Genomic DNA, 22,315 nt, shown 5'->3' on the forward strand with positions numbered 1-22,315 from the left:
CTCATTCACGCTTTTGTCTCATCTCGTCTCGATTACTGTAATGCCCTCTTCATTGGCTTGCCAGCTACCACTATTGCTAGATTACAGTATATTCAAAACTCAGCCGCTCAGTATTCTCACTGCACCAAGCGTTCAGCCCACATCACCCCTATTCTAGCTGATCTGCACTGGCTACCAGTGGCCTATCGCATCAAGTTTAAAATTATCCTGCTTACTTTTAAAGCCTTGAATGGTCTGGCCCCTTACTATCTCTGCAATCTGCTCCACCCCTATTCTCCACCACGTTCATTGCGGTCCTCTGATTCTCACCTTCTCACCATCCCTCGATATCGCCTCTCTTCCATGGGGGGCAGATCGTTCAGTGTTGTTGCCCCTAAATTATGGAACTCTCTACCCAGATCACTCTGTCTTGCCAATAGCCTGTCTGAATTCAAATCGCTGCTCAAAACTCACTTGTTTTCAGAATGTTATCTTTCTTAGTTAACTTCTGTTTACTTGTTTTATGTTGTATATTACTCTTTGGATTTCTGATGTTGTTTTCTTTCTGTTTATTGTTCGATGTTTTCCTCCCATTTCTGATGTTTATTGTAAAGTGTCCTTGAGCTCTGGAAAGGCGCTAAATAAATAAAACTTATTATTATTATTATATTATTTTATTCATTTGATTTTTGTTTTTTTTTATTAAAAAGTCATTTAGAGTATTGTTTCATATGTGGTTGGTTCTTGGACATATTTAATACTGATCAAGACTAACAGTTTTTGAACAGTTTGTATGACCCCCGTTAATTTGATTTCCTCATTAAATACATCTAACATACTGGGGGAAAAAAATAACATTAAACTCAGTAATGTGATTTGATTTGCAATTTCATACACCTGTATAAAAGTCGACAAGAAATGTGATTCAAAATCCCTTTTTTGACATATTTCATAGTGAAACAAGACATTCATCAAGAAAAGACTGTAGAATGGGACTTGTTTGGCAGGAATTGAGTGGATCGTGAACAGCATAGATATTTTGATAAAAGATTAGAGACATTTTACTGAGAATGAAATGGGCGATGAATCATTCACAATAAGACAGCAACCTGAATTAATGGATGGAAATGTTTAATAACATGCAATAAAGTAATCAATATAAAAAATAACTTAATGAAAAACTTATATTATATTATATTGAAGAAGGTTCACACTGTGTATTTTACAGTGTAAATTACGAATCACCGTTTCACACCCACAGCATTTCTGGTAACCCAGATGGCAATTTTAAAAAAACAGCCTAAGATAGTAAATATTTTATTTATTTATGCTTCAGAAATAGCAGATGATTACATGGTTACAGCTTGTCGTCAGCTGTCCACCAGTCACAGACTAGTCTTGTGACAGTTGCATTGCACTGCTCATGGGATGCTACTGGTCAGTGTGATGGCAAGGGAGGCTCTTTCACCAGCGTGGTGACAAACCACACAGTTAACAGCCCAAGTAAGTGAGCTTGCTGTGACAAGGGTGGCAAATTGCCTTTCAACAACCCAGAGACGTCAGCAGGGGTTACTCAGTGAGATAGAATTGTCATGTTTCCTGCTGTGTCCCGGTTCAAAAGATTTCCCGCTCAGGTCAATGGTCAATTGATTAGATAATGTTAATTAACACTGGTCTATCAGAGCTGTGAGCTGTTCAGGATGTTACTTGATAAAGCCATGCTAGCTGCTTTAATTATAGCCATCTACCATAAAATCAATATGAGCAGCTTGGCTGCGCTAATGTTCGGCTATATTGATTTGAAATAACAATAAATTGAGGCCTGATTACCGGCAGAGATTAATGTCGTTGTTATATTCTTTATGTAATCAGATAAATTCCTCCACATTTGTCACATGTGCATTAGTTGGATATGCTATATATGTCTTTGTCCGTTACATTACAGGATAAATTAAACACACACACACACACACACACACATTGCATATATTTTTGTTTTGTTTTGTTTTGTTATAGGGGTTGCAAATGCATATAAATGGTAATAAAATTGATTTGCAAGACTAGAAAATGGAGAGAATTTTAATCTTCTAAAAAAGGTGTTACAGATGACTGATGACAACAGATGATAAATTAATAAAATGTAGATGGTGATATCTTGCACCATTAAAATGCAGTGATTGGGAAATTAAATTATTTATTTGAATATTAATTTAAAATAATTAATTTGTCTGTTTTTTTTGTTTTGTTTTGTTTTGTTTTTGAACAAAAGTAAAACAAAGAAATGTGACAGAATGCTTTAGATAGACTCATTAACAACAATACTAGTAATGTGTTAGACTCAGACAGGAGACACTCCAACAGACTCTTAATAGAAAGCCTTTAAAAATTAATATGCCTGAAGGATTATTAAGTGAAACGAGATTTTTTAATAGAAATGACATTAGTAAAATGTATGTATGGGATCCTATTAGGCTTGCATTCGTTGCTGGAAATAATTTTTTTCACTGTTGAAAAATGTACATAAACTTATGAAATCATGAACAAAAGAAATAGACTTGAACTAACATGTTTTTCACATCTACTTCCAAATTGATGCAGTATAGCATCTATTGACTTTCTTTATTTGTATTGCTGGACTCTTTAAGCTACGTATGAGTCATCTTGGTTTTTTCAGACAAACTGACCTTCCCTTAGCATCTATATAACAGCACGTTATTACTTTCTTTCAGTTGGATTCTGAATTTGAAGCTGTCTGAAACAGCCTTGCCTTTAGCATCAATTAATTCAGTGTATCAGGTTAACTCTCTGAATTCAATTTTTTTTTTTTTTTTCAATTTCAGATCTTCAGTTAAGGGAATATTGACTCAAATGTATAGATATTTTGTTGAACTTTCTCAATAAGTGACCTTTCTTGTTTGTTTTTCTTATAAAATAACTTGTTTAGAGAAAGTGTTTGCAAGTGGGTATAGAATAGGTGGGTTTGAATGAAAACTTTAACAATGTTGCACTACATGTTTTCTCAACTTTGTGCCATTCCAAACCTGCATGACTTTCTTTCTTGTCTGGAACACAAAAGCTATGTCCACGCTGCCATTATGCACACACACACACAAAAAGAGGATAGTGACTCTCATTCAGTTGTGTTTTTTTGGCATAAGAGCTACTTGGACATTCTGCTAAACATCTCATTTTGTGTTCCACGCAAGAAAGAAGTCATTTAGGTTCAAAATGACATGAGAGTGAAGAAATGGTGACAGAATTGTCTTTTTTCTTAAACTATCCCAAGACTTACCACTGATACACAGCCACTGAGTCATTTGATTCGATACTAAAGAGACAAGAACCAGAATGAGACAAAAGTTGAGGATGTAACCTGAATATCTGATTTGAACCTGTTCCTGACAGGCGCCTGCACTGGTTGTAAATCCAATGATTAAATTACAAAGCACACTGGGCACTAATTGAAGTTTTATATGTACACAGTATCAATATTGATTTCAGATAGCAAATGTATTAATAGGAGGAAACCATCTCTAAAACAGAGGACTGTCGCCAGGTCTGGTAATCTGATATTGTGACCGATGCAAAGGAGTGTAAAACATAGTATCCTGCCAAGGAGAGAATGTTACTCGAGCAGACAAAAAAAATCAATTTAGCGGAGACAACGCGGAACCCGGCTCCTTTATTTACATCTCAATTACTTTTTCATTTCACCACTGGGGGCTCAGGGCAGCCGTGTGACAGAGAAAGCCGAGACTTGTAGCACTCACTTGGGGAGAGGGGGTGGCATTTTCTAGCCTTACTTTTTGTAAAAGATGAATTTGTTGGCTTTAATTTGTCAGGGAAAATGAAAGAGTGAGCTTTCTGGTTTAATCGTTCCTTTCCCAGGGGAAAGATTAGGGGGGGGTTCACAATTTCAAAGGCAGATTCAAAGGCACATCCAAACGGGTGGCATGTGCTACAGGATGTAGTTGCCACATCACGCTGTACAGGCAGAAATGATGAAATCCACTTAATAATATGATTTATTGTCTACATCCCACTCTACTTCACTTTCAATTGGTGTTTCAATGCTTATAAAAACTATCTTGCCATAAAAACTTCTTCTTTTTTTTTTTTCCAGCTGCGTTTTCATAGATGAGTGGAAACATTAGGTAATGTGTGAAATCAATAGTTTAATTTTAGATTCTTGTATATTCTCTCTTTCTTAGACATTATATGTAATGACAGATTTAATGTGAAGAGGCTGATGTTAAAGAGCTAGAACATGTGTAGGCATCAGTTAAACATTAATACTGATCATTAGAGACAGATTTAAATGCACATTTAATTATCTGCATATATCATAAATCCAACCAGCAATGCCTATTTTTGCTCTCTGAGCTAAATGCTTTTTAAATAGGTGGTGTTCGGGCTCCATTAACATATCAGGACAATTGCAATCCAATCTGAAATTATTTGCCACATTTTCTTTTTCAAAAGGACAAAAGTGAAGGATTTGTGGTTCAGCCACAGATGTATCAATATAATGTCATAGAGCAGAGGAACCGAAGCATCTCATATTTCATGTATGCTCACTGTTGTTCATCTATATGTCAGTCTTGCATTATTTTTGCATCAAACATCTCAGTAAAGATTTTTTTCCCCTCTCAGCATTGGAGAAGAAGGCTAGATTGTTGAAATGTTATGAATTCTGCCCTCCAAACTAAAACCGCCTTTGGGTAACAACGAACACAATTAAATTACACCAAAATCAATAATATTACTAAGCCACATCTCAGGACATTTATTTTTTCATAGATTTAAGGATTTCAGGGCTTTTCAGATCACGTCACATTTAAATATTATAAGTTTATACATCGTTTAATTGGAGCATTTAAAATGTTTTCTGCTTGAGGATTTGATGATAAAAACGCTTTGTAATGTCACATTTAATTTTACTCTACATAAGAACAATATTGATTACCAATTTTTAGCACACTATAAAAATGATTTTTCAAAGTAAAACTACTACTATTTCAGTCATTGTAATTCAAAATTCAGTGTTTTATCCAGTGTATTACTTGTTGTTTCTTTGTAATTAATTGTGAAATTTATTAGCAATTTCTGAATGAAAACTACGATTCTGTATTCAAAATATTGCATATTAAATCTCCAGCTCATTCTTATCAGATGTTTTGTAAAGATTGCCTAAATTGTGAACGAGTTTGGAGATGGAGTTTAATCTTAAATTGAGCCGAAAAGTATAAGCAGATTATTAGCAGGTTCTATTGTGACAACTTACCCAATTGAGTATGACAGTATACCCTGCTGCTGGTGTGTGTTGTCACAAAAGGTCAGTACGTGGAACTTTCAAAAAATAAACCTACACCGTGTAAAATATTCTATAGTTTAAACAGTAAATAGGAAACAGCCTTAAAAATGCATCAGCACAGTTAAGCTATAACACATCTCCTCTAACAAAGAATAATATCATAGTGTTTATTGACTTGTTCTCTATTTAAATGAACGCCGGCGCCTGTTATGGATCGCTTTTTGTCTCCCACAAACAAAAGGTTTGAAAAATCGTTTTGATATTCAGTGTGACAAAAGCCCCCTCTTTGCTAACGTTACACAACACGTTATTCAGCAGCACAAAATCAGCTCTGAAGCCAACTGTTACCTGAGCCGAGCGCTGGTGGTCTTCTATCGTGCTGCAGCAGTAAACTTTGATGCACATGAAAAATGCGCCTCTTAACAAGCATAGCATCGCTTGCAAACAGACAGCAAGAAAACATCAAGGAGACTTCTATGAAAGCGTACGATTCTCGACTTGTGGCAAAACTGGTTCCAAACAGCATGAAACCAAGCTTAAAGGCAAACATGATGAGACACGGTTGGAATCCATCACAGGGACACGCAAATAGAGTTCGGCTCTCACACGCGCATACATATGTACACTTACGCTTGCACACACAAAGACCCACTCTAAATGAGTTCGCCTCAGGGTCCCTACGTGACACCCTGAACTTTTATTTGCATCTTTTGCCGGCTTTGAAATGCATGACGTATAGGTCAGAACAAGGAGAGTAGATCTATCTCAACCAGTGGCAGGACGTAGCGTTGATGAATGACCCGGATCGCTGAAGTGTACTGGCCCTCTGACAGCAGGCGATTAATAAACAGATTGTGCAATCCCTTCCTTTGTGTGCCATCATGAAGTGGCACCTCTGTGTTCCATCCACGCCGTTGATAATAAATACTCATAAGCCTAATGATGCCTGATTACTGCAGCAATCTTTGCCTCATTAAGCTGATTAGCTGCAATGCTGTAACAGAGAGTATGTCTGTTTAATAACATCCAGCAAGGTAGACACCTTGCAGAGAGGGGAAATAAATAAATGCACCTTTAACCTGATAAAGCAACCCCGCCGTCTCTCTTAACATGCAAATAATTAAAAAATAAAAATCACGCCGTGTTGCCCCGGTGAACGTCTGTAAAACTCTCACGGCAGACGTTTAAATGCCGGTATTAAATGTTCCTTCTATATCAAGGACGTTCAATCGCACAACCAGGCGCCTTCGTGTCTGTTGATCCGGTAACGTTTTCTCTTTTTTTTTTCATAAATTTATGACCCCTGTACTAGAAAAATGTCCTTCAATGTCAAACGGGCCTTGTGTGTCTTCAAACAAATCAAGGGAGCAGGCAAAGTCACTGACCCCAATAATTTAGCACACTGCTTTGGACATTTCAAGACACGGGGAAAACGCGCCGACTGGCCAAACAGAGCCCAGCCTCCCTTGCTTTATTACAGGTTTCTGACCCACATTGGAGCCTGCTGCTAAAGGGGGGGGGGGCATGAAGCTCGCAGGGGTTATACCAATGACACCACCGTCTCCATTTGAAACAAAACATGCTTCAAAGACATTGAGTGAGTGTTTGTCCCAGGGGAAAATCCTTGCACTTGGCAATACCTATGAGCGAATAACAAATTCACCTTTGTGAATGACTGCTGTGGCAATTTCTAAGAATATTTGCATTTCTAACCTGCAAACATAATGATCTCAAATGAATTCCCTTTTCAAAGAAAATCTAAACATATTAATAAATAAATAAATAAATAAACTTAAGCTGCAGGCACCTGGAAAGACGTACAGTATAATGTCTAATTAATATGTATAAAATGTATGGCTACAATACTAAAAAAGGACTCTTTGTGCATGTGCCTGTGTGTGTGTTTCTAGAATTTCAGGCCAGTTGTTAAACTCTGCCTCAGGGTTTCCTCTGTGTGCCCCTGAATATGCAATACATATTTAAATAGACCGTGGGTTGTTTTCAAACTGTAATTGTAATTCTAAATGCATTTTCATGGTTATACATCTGTCTGTCTGCTCATTTACATCATTGATAATGTGTATTTTTCTTTATGTGTTTTGTTCATCTCAGTGGCTTAGGTTGCATTTGAACATTGATTTAAATTTGAATTCAGTTTAATTTAAGTTTGCATGTTGATGGAGTAGAAGAGAACATTTTTGTGCTCAAAGCCCAACGTTGATGTTGATATGTTGTTCTTGTGAGCACAATATTGTGATATATTATTGCAAATCTTTTATAATTTTTAGAACTTTTATGTGTACATCACAGTCATACTTATACACAGACCAATTATATATTATACAAAGGTTCAATAAAAAAGGTGACACATTAGGGACTGATAAAACGTACTAATTATTTAAAGTTTACCCAAATCGTAAGTCTGCAATTAACTATTTATTATCTAAGTAGTCAAATGTTAAAGTAGTGGTTCATTTTTTTTTTTTTTGCATTGGTTGTTGATGAGTTTCACATTAATTATGAAACTGTATATAGCTTCTTAGTAGTAGTTCTCTGAGGCATATGAACAAATAATAGTTATTTATTACCTAACAGTGAACTTTTAATATATATATATATATTTTTTTTACTCATTTATTTGATGAATTTCTCACTAACTTGATAATTATAATTTCTTATTAGTTAATAGTAGTTAGTAGAATGGTAATATTGTGTTGCTTGTTTGTTCCTGTGTAGCTATTTATTAATGAAAGAACAGTAGGCCTATTCTAAATTGTTAGCGAAAAAGAAGTTAATATTGAGTATAACTTCCAATTTAGATACAATATTGTCAGTTACTTACATCACCTATTTTTGCACCACCAAAGAAAAATAGTACCAAAGTCAAAGTGTTTCATTCTTGAATAAATCAATGTTCTTGAATGAAACAGTGGAAGGAATGAATCAGTGATCACCAGTGATGGGAATAACTCCGTTATAAATAAACGGCGTTACTATGGCGTTATTTTTTCAGTAACAAGTAATCAAACGAATTACTGTTTCCCCCGTTACAACGCCATTACCGTTACTGACAATAAAATGCGGCGTTACTATAATTTATAATATTATTATTATTATTTTATTTTTCAGTTTATCTGAATGGATGCACAGTGTTGTATTTGACATACCGTAAACTCTAGTGTGAAGGCACACGGCTCGCCGTCGCTTTGTCTCACACGCGCAAAGAAAGATACAGAGCAAGATAGTCTTTCATAACATGCAGAAGTGACGCGCTACATGTAAACGATATTCTTTGTTGCATTTTCCTGCCAAAATAACGGAGTTCCTTTGGAATTCTTCAGCTTTTAAGAACCGCCGGGTTCTCTGGTAGTGGGCGGAACTTATGCGCAAGCGACAATCTCATTGGCTGGCGTTCACCAATTATCGTCCCTGTTTTGATTTCAGCAAATCAATTCGAGCAAACGTAGACAATGTGATTAATATTCACGAACCCAGCAACTCATTAATCATTAGTGCGTTTTATATTGTTATTAGTAGTAGAATTCGTAGTAGTTTTGTTATCTTATCAGTATTATTATTTTTTTTACACTAAATGACAAACAATATCTTAAGCACCACCACCAGTCCTAAGTTCAGTCAACATGACAAATAATTACTAAAGTTCTATCATCATATAATGCTAAATTATCATAATATCAGATTATAATGCTTGACTGACTGATGCTAAGTGTCAGATATTTAAAAAAAAAAAAAAAACTGTGCCATTTTACAAACATAAGCTTTATATATATGATTGGTTGATGCTATTTAATTTATTGAATTTGATAGGTGTCTCTCACATTGTCCCACATAAATATTAAAATAGATTAGTGTACAATGTTTTATAATAATAATTTATTCTATTTAGTGTCCATTTCATTCATTTAATATTGGAGGCATCCAAGTTATTTGACATATTTGAACTTTTTTTTTTTTTAGTTACTTTCCCTGGTAATTAGTTACTTTTATAATGATGTAACTAAGTTACTAACTCAGTTACTATTTGTGAGAAGTAACTAGTAACTATAACTAATTACTTTTTTAAAGTAACGTGCCCAACACTGGTGATCACTCATAGACAGTCAAATCAAATCAGTTGAACAAATCAGTTGAGTGAATGAATCAATGACTCACTCAAAAAGACAGTCAATGGTTTTGAGAATAAATAAGTGAGTTTGAACAAATAATTTGTGTGAATGAATCAATGACTCCTTCGTAAACACAGTCAATTGTTTTGTGCCTGAATTAATAAGTGAATTTGAACAAATAAGTTGAGTGAATGAATTAATGACTCACTCATAAAGACAGTCACTTGCCTCTATACCTACTGCCATAACGGTGCAACCTGGAAAATCGCTACCAATAATGAAAAAGAGTAAAAAAAAATACAAATAAATAAATAAATAAAAAAACCTCTGGTGTTCACTTTTAGCACTGAGATGAACTAAACATTTCACTCCTTTTAATGTCAACACCTATGACTCTACCCCTAGTGTATCTACTGCATTCATTCATTGCATATATTCATTCATCCATATATTTATTTATCTCCATAAAGCCCCATTGCTTCATGCAGTGACTTGCGTAGTTGTTTGTGCTCTTTTCTTCTCAGTTTTATTTTTTTATATAAAAAGACGCTGTACTCTCTATTCATTAGAGTTTGGGGATCTGCTCTGGACATGCATAATAGAAAAAAAGCCACGAGTGTCACAGTCGGCATTGATCCAGAGCCCCTTGACTGTTTTCCCAATAGAGGCAGCACAACTTATTAGAGGAACATGCTGCCTGCCTGCTCCAGCTGCAGAAAGAGATTATACAGACAAAGCTGGCCAGCTGTTTCTTGCATGCACTATCAGTGACTAATTGAGACCAGTAAACACAGAGAGAGTTGGACCCCAGTAACACTTCATTTACTGTGTCCAAAATACATGACCAATGGAGAAGGTTAATTGCTAGGTTGGTTTGTAAGAGAGTGAGGCCTGATTAGACATAAATACATATTCAGCACCTCAAAGAGGAATAATTACTGCGACCCCTGGAGAGGCCTCTGGGCCAGATCAGTGGAATTATTTGATTCGTGTAAGCTTAGACGTGCCAAGAGAAATATCTATAGATGAAAGTAGTGTCTCGCATTTGGGTATCATTAGAGCCTAGTGTTTTTATACTTTCTGTCATTTTACAAGCTCAAGTCAAGGAAAAGTTTTATGTTAACATCCAGAATGTATATGTGAATGGTTGTTGTCGGGCAATGGCAAAATGGTGGGGCTTGAAAAAAAAAAAAAACATATATATTTGAAAAGGCAAAGGCACATTTTGTGTTGGTTTTGAGCATTGTTCCTTTCGATAAGGCATCGATTCATTGGCAACTCTGTGGATCCCTGGAGTTTAGCAAAACAGATCAATGGCTAGACTTGGAGGTTAATGCAATGAGCTTCATTGTTGCTGACCGGCCACTCGCCATGCATGTTAAGAGAGATACCTCTTGGGTATCCTACATCTGAGAATGCGTTCTTGTATTTACATTTATGCATTTAGCAGACACTTTTATCTAAAGTGACTTACATTGCCTTTAAATTGTACATTTCATCTGTTCACACATTCTCTGGGGATTGAACCCATGACCTTGGCATTGCTAGCGGCTAGTGCCATGATGAGTCATATTTTATGACTTTTCATGTGACAACACTGAAGAAATGACACTTTGCTACAATGTAAAGTAGTGAGTGTACAGCTTGTATAACAGTATAAATTTGCTGTCCTCTCAAAATAACACACAGCCATTAATGTCTAAACCGCTGGCCACAAAATTGAGTACACCCCTAAGTAAAAATGTCCAAATTTGACCCAATTAGCCATTGTCTCTCCCTGGTGTCATGTTACTCGTTAGTGTTACAAGGTCTCAGGTGTGAATGGGGAGCAGGTGTGTTAAATTTGGTGTTATCGCTCTCACTCTCTCATACTGGTCACTGGAAGTTCAACATGGCACCTCATGGCAAAGAACTCTCTGAGGATCTGAAAAAAAGAATTGTTGCTCTACATAAAGATGGCGTAGGCTATAAGAAGATTGCCAAGACCCTGAAACTGAGCTGCAGCACGGTGGCCATGACCATACAGTGGTTTAACAGGACAGGTTCCACTCAGAACAGGCCTCTGCATGATCGACCAAAAAGGTTGAGTGCACGTGCTCAGCGTCATATCCAAAGGTTGTGTTTGGGAAATAGACGTATGAGTGCTGCCAGCATTGCTGCAGAGGTTGAAGGGGTGGGGGGTCAGCCTGTCAGTTCTCAGACCATACGCCGCACACTGCATCAAATTGGTCTGCATGGCTGTCGTCCCAGAAGGAAGCCTCTTCTAAAGATGATGCACAAGAAAGCCCGCAAACAGTTTGCTGAAGACAAGCAGACTAAGAATATGGATTACTGGAACCATGTCCTGTGGTCTGATGAGACCAAGATAAACTTATTTGGTTCACATGGTGTCAAGCGTGTGTGACGGCAACCAGGTGAGGAGTACAAAGGCAAGTGTGTCTTGCCTACAGTCAAGCATGGTGGTGGGAGTGTCATGGTCTGGGGCTGCATGAGTGTTGCCGGCACTGGGGAGCTACAGTTCATTGAGGGACATGTACTGTGACATACTGAAGCAGAGCATGATCCCCTCCCTTCGGAGACTGGGCCACAGGGCAGTATTCCAACATGATAACGACCCTAAACACTTGCTAAAGAAGCTGAGGGTAAAGGTGATGAACTGGCCAAGCATGTCTCCAGACCTAAACCCTACTGAGCATCTGTGGGGCATCTTCAAACAGAACGTGGAGGAGCGCAAGGTCTCTAACATCCACCAGCTCCATGGTGTCGTCATGGAGGAGTGGAAGAGGACTCCAGTGGCAACTTGTGAAGCTCTGGTGAACTCCATGCCCAAGAGGATTAAGGCAGTGCTGGAAAATAATGGTGGCCACACAAAATATTGACACTTTGGGCCCAATTTGGACATTTTCACTTAAGGGTGTACTCACGTTTGTGGCCAGCGGCTTAGACATTAATGGCTGTGTGTTGAGTTATTTTGAGGGGACAAAGGGAATCATTTATGATTTTATAGGGAATTTGAGCAGAATCACTGATCACTGAGTCGTCCGGCGATTCACTGAACGAGCCGTATAACATTAATTCTGCACTGGATATTAAAATCCAAAATATAGTGAAAACACTATTAATAAGCACAGTAACAAGATCGGTAGATTAAGACATTAACTTGTAAGCGCAAAACACAAGATACTTCTCTTTCAATATAAATAAGACTTTATTTATATAAACCTAAGACATAAACTAATCTAACACATGAACACACGCATTCACACATTCACACGTTGCAGAAAGAGAGAAAGGATGAGTTTAGAGAATAAGAATGTGAAATCCCAAGTTTATAGCAATATGTGCTATTGCATAGACCTGAACAGCCATCAATCACTTATTTAACCCTCACATTGAGTTTCTCAATGAGGCTAAAATTTATATTAAATGCACCAGCTCAGTTAGACCTAAAGGTTACTTGCTTGCGTTGCCTTTGTGTTACAGGGATTCCCTTTTGTCGTCCTTATCTTTGCAGGAAAAGGGGTTTCCCAAGTGCTGATTGGCTGGAAGTTCAGTAGTCGTTGAAGTGATGTCTTGGGTGTTGGCTGAGGATGCAGAGTTGGTCTGGTTGAAGTTTTGAGGCGGTCACAGGCTCGAGTTGAACTCGGAGACAAGGCGTGGCGGCAAAACTTAAACTGAGAACACGAAACTCGCAACGGAAAAGAAACTAAAATAAAAGAAAGAAGGAATGTAACGAGACTAGGTGGGCTTTCTTTTCATCGTGATGTTAAGTAGCAACTGGCCTATAGGCCAGAGCATGTTCAAAGAGCGCTAAAAAGCAGCGTCAAAACGTAGTGGCAAAAAGACAGAAGAGAGAAGGGAGAGAAGGGGAGGTTTGATGGTGTCCTGAGTTTTTAAACTCTCTTTTACACACTCTTGCAAAGTATACTTTTGGATGTGATTTCTATAACCAGAATATGATACATTTGACAAAGAATCAATTGAAAGAAATGTTTCAAGCTAGAATTGTCAAACTCATACATACCAAACACGAATAAACCTTAAAGTCATTCAATAGTTTTTAAAAAGACATACATAATATGTGCTTAAAACATGATAGTCTAATGTGTGGTTACATACATAATATAGTGTTATGCCTAGCAATGTCCTTTTAGGATGATTTTATGTGCATATGAAAAAGACAGTCTCTGTGTAGTTCTATGTAGGACATAGGGACATGTTCGGTGAAGACCAGAGAGAGGTTAAAAGGTCTCCTAAAGAATTTCAGTCTCAGTCTTTGTCTTGTGGGGAAAAAGTCAATCTAAGGAAGCTCGTGATTTCCAGCGTGGAACGCATGTGATGGCCATCTCTTTGACCATCAGTCTTGATTACTTGTCCCAAATTTGACGATCTCCTTCCGGCATTGTACTTATCAATAAGTATTCTTTTGTCTTAATGTTGCAAGCTGTTCTGTGAAAGAGGCTTGTTGTTAAGGCTTGCTCCAGACTCATGGCACCAGAGTACCATGGACAGATTTATGACGTCCTGTCGGGCTTTTCTGAAATTTCGGCTCCTCATGTTTCGATGTTCTGATCGAATCTTAGTTTTGTCTGACTCGTTCTGATCCTACACTATGGATTTTCTATTCATCAAAGAATCCTGATATTTTGCTTACACAAAAATATTAAGCAGGACAACATTTTTCAACATTGTTAATAATAAAATGTGATTCTTGAGCAGAAAATCAGCATATTAGAATGACTTCTGAAAGGTCATGTGACACTGAAGACTGGAGTAATGATGCCGAAAATTCAGCTTTGCCATGATAGGAATAAATTCCGTTTGAATATATAATAAAATAGAAAACCGGTATTGTGATATTGTTTTACAATATTACCGGTAAAATATTTTTGATGAAATAAATGCAGCCTTGGTAAGTATCAGAGAACTATTTCAAAACATTAAAAATTCAGTCACACTTTATATTAGGTGGTCTTAACTACTATGTACTTACATCAAAAAATAAGTACAATGTACTTATTGTGGTCATATTGTATTGCAAAACACTTTTGCTGCTATTGAGGTGGGATACAGGTAAGGGTAGGGACTGGTTAGGGTGGTATGGGTAGGTTTAAGGGTGGGTTGAGGTGTAAGGGATGGGGCAACAGTGTAATTATAAATGTAATTACAGAAATTAATTACAGATGTAACTACATATAGGTATTTTTAAAAATATAAGTACAATGTAAAAACATGTATGCACACAATAAGTACATTGTATCAAATTATTAATTTAAATGTAAGTACATAGTAGTTAAGGCCACCTAATATAAAGTGGGGCCAAAAATTCTTACATCCTCAAACTTTTGAATGGAAATGTACATAGTTTTTCCCCCTCACTCCACCTCAGAATTTGAGCTGATTCACTGGCATGAATTTTTGACTAGTGTTTGAATCCTGTCAGACAATGCACTTCCCTGGAACTGTGTTAACAGGGTTGCCATGGCGATGTTTTGCCACGCACAGCTGTAGTTACTCTTGGAGCAGACTGACACCTCAGTGCATATCACAGGTCGTCAGATAATCGCCTCTGTCTGTTTCCTGGTCCTGTACCCAAACACCTGTGCTTTGCACGCAGCCCAGATAAACCCCAGCCCCTCTGTATATGACACTGTCACTGGCAGTCAAAATAATCTCCTTTCCAAGTTAAAAGAGAATTTAACTTTGTACCTGCTAGAGCGCTGGTGCAATTTAATGCTCCGTCCGATAACTAATGGGAGAAACTCTTTAAACTTCACAGCTTAGAATAAGCTTGTCAGCTTATCATATTATGCTTGTGAGCTTATAATATTAGCATTAAAATATTCTAAGGATTTCTGAAATAATTTTACAGGGGAGAACAACCGTTTGACTTTACATGATCGTGAATGAGTGGTTATGAGGCACGAGGGTGATTTGACAACAATCAATTTGTCATTACGCTGAAACATTTAATGTCTCATGGTTACGCTTCAAATTATTTTCAAATATGCAGCATTATAGCACTGTACTCACTGCTAAAATTGCCAAAATCTTATAGAAGTAGTGGAAAATGAATCATTCATGTTCTGAAAAGGTACAGAAACTGAATGTCTAAAATTCTAATCTAATTGGTGATGATTATTGATATTCACCCTTGCTCGGTAAACAGTTCCTTCCACAGTTAAAGGAAACTGTTCACCCAAAAATAAAAGTTTGCTGAATATGTACTTTCCCTCAGGCCATCCAAGATACAGATGAGTTTGTTTCTTCATCAGAACAGATATAGAGAAATGTAGCATTACGACACTTGCTCACCGTTGGATCCTCTGCAGTGGATGGGTGCCGTCAAAATGAGAGTCCAAACAGCTGATAAAAACAATACAGTAATCCACACCACTCCAGTCCACTAATTAACACCTGCATGTTTGTAAGAAACAAATCCAAAAATAGTTTAGGTGAACTATTCCTTTAACACATTTGTGTGACAGTCCTTGAGGTTACTCACAGTCAATTATACAATTTAAAGAGTAATTTATCATTCCTAACAGACTAGCTATTACACCAATGTTGTGACTGTGATTTTTATATATATTTTTTTTATTTCTTTTATTTCTCTCTCTCTCTTTTCTCTTCTAGGGCAGCAGTGGGTCAAATTGCTCCTGGGCCTCAGTCATCTTCATCATCATTTACTGATCATCTTCCTTCGGTCATTTTCCAGCATGATCTTTCCAGAACCTGATCCCCAACTATTTTACAACAGAATAAACCATATTATCATAGGATTAATGAAGCAAAAATCTTGGATTGCAAGAAGTGCACAGAGCATGAAAGACAATTAAAAGCCATCATTAAAGAGGCCAGAAATTCCAAGTTGGTATGGTTCGTGGTTTAACACTCCCCATGCAGTAAATATGCCTTGAACTTAGTGCCAAATTCAGTCATTTGTGGATAAAATCCACACAAACAATCCCCATGTACATCCTCTGACTCATCGTGAGATCAGCAACAACTCTGAAAGCTCTTCCAGGGGAATAGAACTTTATAATAATAATAATAATAATAACAATAATAAATTTCCTGTCTCATGTTTGTCATTGAGGTTAGCATTATATGAATTTATGGCCATGCTTTAGTTGGGGGCTAATTGTCACTATTGACTACTTATTAACTGCAAATTATAAACCCTAATTTGCTGCTACTTAGTGAGGTAGTTGTTAAGCAGCGTTGGTTAGTTACTAGTTACATGTAACGGTGTTGCCATTTAATTACAAAATAAATGCAATTGTAATCTATTACATTTATTAAGAAAAAATGTGTAAATAAATTGTTTACTTGTTGAATAATATAAATTTGTTGCCTTGCCTGTTTTTGATGTTTACAATACCTCCTTTCTGTTAAAGTCTGTTTAGTAAAGCAATGCTGTTCTGATGCCTGTGATTAGTTCTCTTGTTTGAATTTGGAGTGCAAAACATTTGCTAATTACTGTACATCAATCCACATTGTCACTGAAAGCTTTCGGCTATAACCTGTCTGAGAGTTTATTAACTGATTAGAAGTCGAAAACATTTGTTAGACATTTAGAAAAGTAATCAAACGTAATCCGTTACATTATTTTAATAAAGTAATTGAACTACACTACTTATTACATTTTAAATAGGGTAACTTGTAATCTGTAACCTATTACATTTCCAAAGTAACCTTCCCAACACTGTTGTTAAGTTAACTATGGGTAGGATTAAGTGATCTAAAATATGGTCCTGCAGAATAAGACATTAATGTGTGCTTCATAAGTACTTATAAAAAGCAAATATGCATGCTATAAGCAACTAGTTAACAGTGAGAATTGGTCCTTATAATAAAGAACAACAGTAACAGGCATGAGAAGAGTTTTTGATAAATGCAGAGTCTTCCATTTCCAAACTGAAATTAATCAAAACATCTAAGGCTTTGACTTTGCAGTCTTTTGAGAACAGTATTAAAAAGAAGTGAATTTCACTTTCAGGTCTGGCGCAGTGAACGTGTGACATGACAATATGACAATAGGCATATGTTTTCCATTTTAAAAGAACTTGTTAAGTGTCAGCTCACCAGCGCTACTCATCTAAAGACAATTTAAGATGGTCCAAATGAATCAGAGCTGTTCTTTTTTATATTTCTGTTTTTATTTAATACATCTACATTATCTTATCACATCTGTATTTATTTTTTTTTTTTCTCTATTTGATTTTCTACTGGTTTTATCACTAATTAAATAGGGAATTATTTTTATGTTTTCAGTATTCATTTAGTGAATACTAAACTGAAGTATGTTTCAAAAAATAAAAACTTTAGAAAACTATTTTAATAGTATTTGGAAAATACTAATAGCGCTCTTACATCCTGGTATTAGCAACATGCCTTATTTGACATCAAGTGCTGTCAGACATGCTTTTCTCCCAAACAGACCTTGAGATCAGTCAGTAATTAATGATCCTCGTGGCAAGAACCAGCATTAAACGAAGTGAACAATTTCAGGACTGACAGAGATTATGAAACAAAAATGATTACGGTCATTGTAATAGAACAATAATATCCTGCATACTAAAGTATTAATGTGCTAGATTAAAATAGGCCCATCCATTAGAGCACTGATTTTTCATTTAATCTTTATGGGAAGGAAATAAGATTCATAATCCTTTGATTTGCTAGGAAATGGGAAGCAGAGGAATATCTTTTAATAACCACAGTCTCCTTGACAGCCAAGTCATGCAGTACGCAGAGCTGAGAACAGAGCAAAGCAGAAAGCAACTATTGTTACTGCATGGCAAATATTTGCAGAGTGGTTTGACAGTAAAAATACAGAAAAACATAAAAATGGCATATTTATTTTTGTGAAATTGTGAAAAAAAGAAGTTTTTGAGTGTTCTACAAAGAATTTGGAATAAGTGAGCCTCCCTTGTTCACTGTGTTGCCCTGACATAGGTTATTTCTCATTTGTTAATGCCACATGACACAATGTTTATAACAGATTGACCTTTGAACTTTATTTAAATAGTCCAATTTAGACATTTTAGACACTTTAGACATTCATATAGTTAAATATGATAAATTATCCAACTACATGTCAACTAACTCTGATTAGAGTATTAGTAAACTGCTAGGTTGGGTTAAATTGACATGTACAAAGTTATGGATTTACAAAGTCACCGGAACAGATTTGGAGAAATGCAACATTACATAACTTGCTCAGCAATGCATCAGTCCATCAATTAGCATCTTGTGAAATGGAAAGCTGTGCATCTATATAAAAAACAAATACATCGTCCATAATCCCTAATAACACTTTGCACAGTGAAAAAGTCCATATACTGCCTTCTCACATCAAAATGCACCTATTTGTTTAGAATTGTTTTGGAATGCTTTTGCTTGTAAACAGTGCTTGCTTTGTGCATATTTCTCTCCTGATTCAGACTAGACAACTTTTTCGCTGAAGAAAGCAATATTGTGGATAGAGGACTCACATTTTAGTTGGAAGCAACGAATAAAAGTTAAAAATGTCTTAATGATTAATTTGTTAATAAAAAATATTTTTTTTACTTCACAAGACGTTACTTGATGGATTGGAATGGTGTGAATTACTTGTGGATTATTGTGGTGTTTTTAGCAGCTGTTTGGACTCTCATTCTGATGGCACCCATTCACTGCAAAGGATCCATTGCTGAGTAAGTGATGTAATGCTAAATTTCACCAAATCTGTTCGATTTATTGAACAAACTAATCTATATCTTGCATGGCCTGAGTGTGAGTACATTTTAGGAATGTTCATTTTTGGGTGAACTATTCCTTTAACATTTCATGAATAAATGGTTTTGTGAAATGTTTTTTTCCCCCCTTAATTGGCAACAAATTAACACAGACCACACACCATGTGTGTTGTACATTAGTATTATTTTTTTTAAATATTTGTATTATTTCCTGCATAAGAACACACAGCCAACTAACGAGTGCACGATTCCACAAACAAAACCAAATAAATAATGCTTTAAGAGCACTTATCTGTAGCTAACATAACATACTAGACAAATAAAGCCTTAATCTTACAATCTAATTAGCCTTCCATTGTATTGCATTAACTAATGCCATCTAAGTCAAGCATATATTTAGAAACATTGCAAAAATAAGTATGTTTAAAATATACTTCTCAGATGGTTAATTTGTGTAAGATTACAGTAATGAATGGGAGCTACAGTATATTGTATGTGAAAATCATAAAGCCAAGTGCTGTTGATGTCCCAAAACTGTAATGACATGAATAGGCATATAAAAAAATAAATTAATTAATTAAAATAAAAGGGAAATGTTTCACAGAATGAGGCACATGTGGTCATAATAAAATCATGAATGAAAAGGTCGCTTATTTTTCAAGAGCTCAAAGGTGAAATCCCAAATGGAGCGGGAGGGGGGGACATAATGAATTTGTGTGCATGTCTTATGTCCAAAATTGTGCATGTGCCAAGCAAGTCTTTGATTATCTGAAGTGATTTTCACATATTGCATAGCAGTCACTCACTGTGAAGCATCCCAAGATAGTTTCTAGTGTGCCCTGGCATTTCTAAATATTTGAAAGGCGAGGCAGATGTGAAATTGAGAATTGAATGTTTATTTAACGTCTCAGCACTCTATGTACTGGCAGAAATTTCACAGAGACTGAAAGATATCTCATTAAATCAGTGTATGCCAAGTTGGTCCTTGTGGGTGGGTGCATGTGTGTGTCAGCGGGTGGGTGAGCGTGTGTGTGTGTGTGTGTGTGTGTTTGTGTGAGCGAGTGAGAATGCATTCTCATGTGTTTGTGTGAGTCGTTGAAATGCTGTGCCCACAGTAAACACCTATGTGTGTGTGCACACAACATGAATTAATGAAATGTCAACTCAGAGCATTAAAAATCTATGCACTGCATACTGCTAATAAATTAATTTAGCGGTCCTTTTGCACTTATAAAGTATTAATTAGTGGCCTTGGTACATCTGAAAGCAATTTTCCCAGAAGAGCATGTTTAAGCTCGAAATTATTTGTGAAGAAAACTTGATTTAACGAATGCTAATTGGATACCTTTCAACATGACTTTTTTTGCGATTTAGTATTATACATTACAGTTAAATTGTGCCTATTTCTGCATTATTGAAACACCAGTTTGGACTACCTTTGACTGCTAGTTTTTATAGCTGAGTTCACTAGTCAGAATGTTCTAATGAAGTCTTCTATTCTCCAGCATTTCACTCTCTATTTTTTTTTCGTTCAGACTTTTAAATTCAGCAGCTAATGTAATTTTGTGCCTTTATTTCTGAAATATACTTGGTAGGGCAGATCAGGTATAATTGTAACAATTAGAAAATGGGAAATGTGTTGCCTAACGCTATGAGATTTTGCCTCAAACATCTTATTAGAGTTAAAACATGCAAATAAAATGTATAACTTAATTGAATCAGATACAGTTATATAACATTTTTTTTCAGATGAAAGACAGGCTTTAATAGAGACAACAGACTATATGACAAAGCAAACAAAACAGATGATCAAAGATGATGATATGGAAAACACATAAAGACGTGATGAAAATACATTTCTTAATATAATAAACTCTAAAAGTGTGTTTTTTTTTTTTTGTTTTTTCACAGAATATAATCGATGCATATAATGTCCCTACCACATGACATATATCACTGAAATAAGTGTCCTGAGAAATAACATTCCTCTGTGACAGACATTGGCTTTGTAAACTGAATTTTTATTAGGCCAATCAGAAACCTAGAAAAAAAAAATATATGGTTGGCTGACGCAAGCTGGGTTTTTCAGTTATGACGTGTAGTTGAAGTTAAAAATATGGCTGAAATGGCACCTTTTACACCCAAAAAGACACTATTCATAAATAAAAATTAGACAGTTCAACCTTGGACATGTTTTGTTATTTTACAAATATGACAGTGAATCATAGTCTACAAAGCCATCTAAAAAGTATAATCCGAAATAGAAAGTTTTGAAAGTATTCACCCAACATAATTGTCTATATCATCTGAATGGTTACAGCCGAATGATCTTAGAAATCGCATAAATAGATAGCAGATCAGTTGTGTGTTGTCAAGGGGGTTCTGTTTTTTTTTTTTTTTTTGTAGCATAAATACAATTTGATCCGAAACTTCTGGTTAGTCAATATTGTGGCAGGATCATGAAGGGATAAAATAAAAACTAAAAAGCAATTGAAAAGCATAAGGCAAGGGGTGGATACCAGAAGATATCCAAGTCACTCAATATTCCTTGGAGTACAGTTAAATCAATAAAGAAATTACAAAATGAAAGTATGGCACAGCTGTAAATCTGTCTAGAACAGACCTTCCTCAAAAGCTGAAGATGGAGACTGCTGAGGGGCGCCACCAAGAGACAGCTCTGAAGGAGTTACAATCTTCAGTGGCTGAGACTGGAGAGACTGTGAATGCAATGCTGCTGTCTGGGTTCTTCACTAGTTACAGCTTTATGGGAGAGTGGCAATGAGAATTCACTGTAAAAATAATGTCAGATGACATCTCGTCTACTGTTTCGCCAGAAGGTATGTGGGAGACCAGCTGGAGGAAGATTCTCTGGAAACCCGACCAGACCAAAATTGAGCTTTTTGGCCATCGTTATATACGTCAAACACTTCACATCATCAGAAACACAACATCCTCACAGTGAAGCATGGTGGTGGATGCTTTTCTGCAGAAGGGCCTGGAAGGCTTGTTAGGGTAAAGCGTAAATAAATGAATGCAGTAAAATACAGGGAAATCCTGGAGGAAAACCTGATTTGTGTTCCTGCACGCCAATGACCCCCTAGCATAGAGAACAAACCTACACAAGAAAGGCTTAAAAACAACTATTTTAATGT

General features: G+C 36.2%; 1 long non-coding RNA gene across 2 annotated transcripts in view; it reads left to right on the forward strand.

Moving 5' to 3' along the window:
- The window catches only part of LOC131552938 (uncharacterized), a 53,743-nt gene extending 37,150 nt beyond the window's left edge, over nt 1–16,593 (forward strand). For both annotated transcript variants that reach the window (XR_009274081.1, XR_009274082.1), the window contains one exon: nt 16,057–16,593. This is a non-coding gene — a long non-coding RNA (uncharacterized LOC131552938). The remainder of the gene's footprint in view (nt 1–16,056) is intronic.
- The last annotated feature ends 5,722 nt before the right edge of the window (nt 16,594–22,315 follow it).

The sequence above is a fragment of the Onychostoma macrolepis genome, chromosome 14, assembly GCF_012432095.1.
Source record: "Onychostoma macrolepis isolate SWU-2019 chromosome 14, ASM1243209v1, whole genome shotgun sequence".
NCBI classification, from domain to species: Eukaryota; Metazoa; Chordata; class Actinopteri; order Cypriniformes; family Cyprinidae; genus Onychostoma; species Onychostoma macrolepis.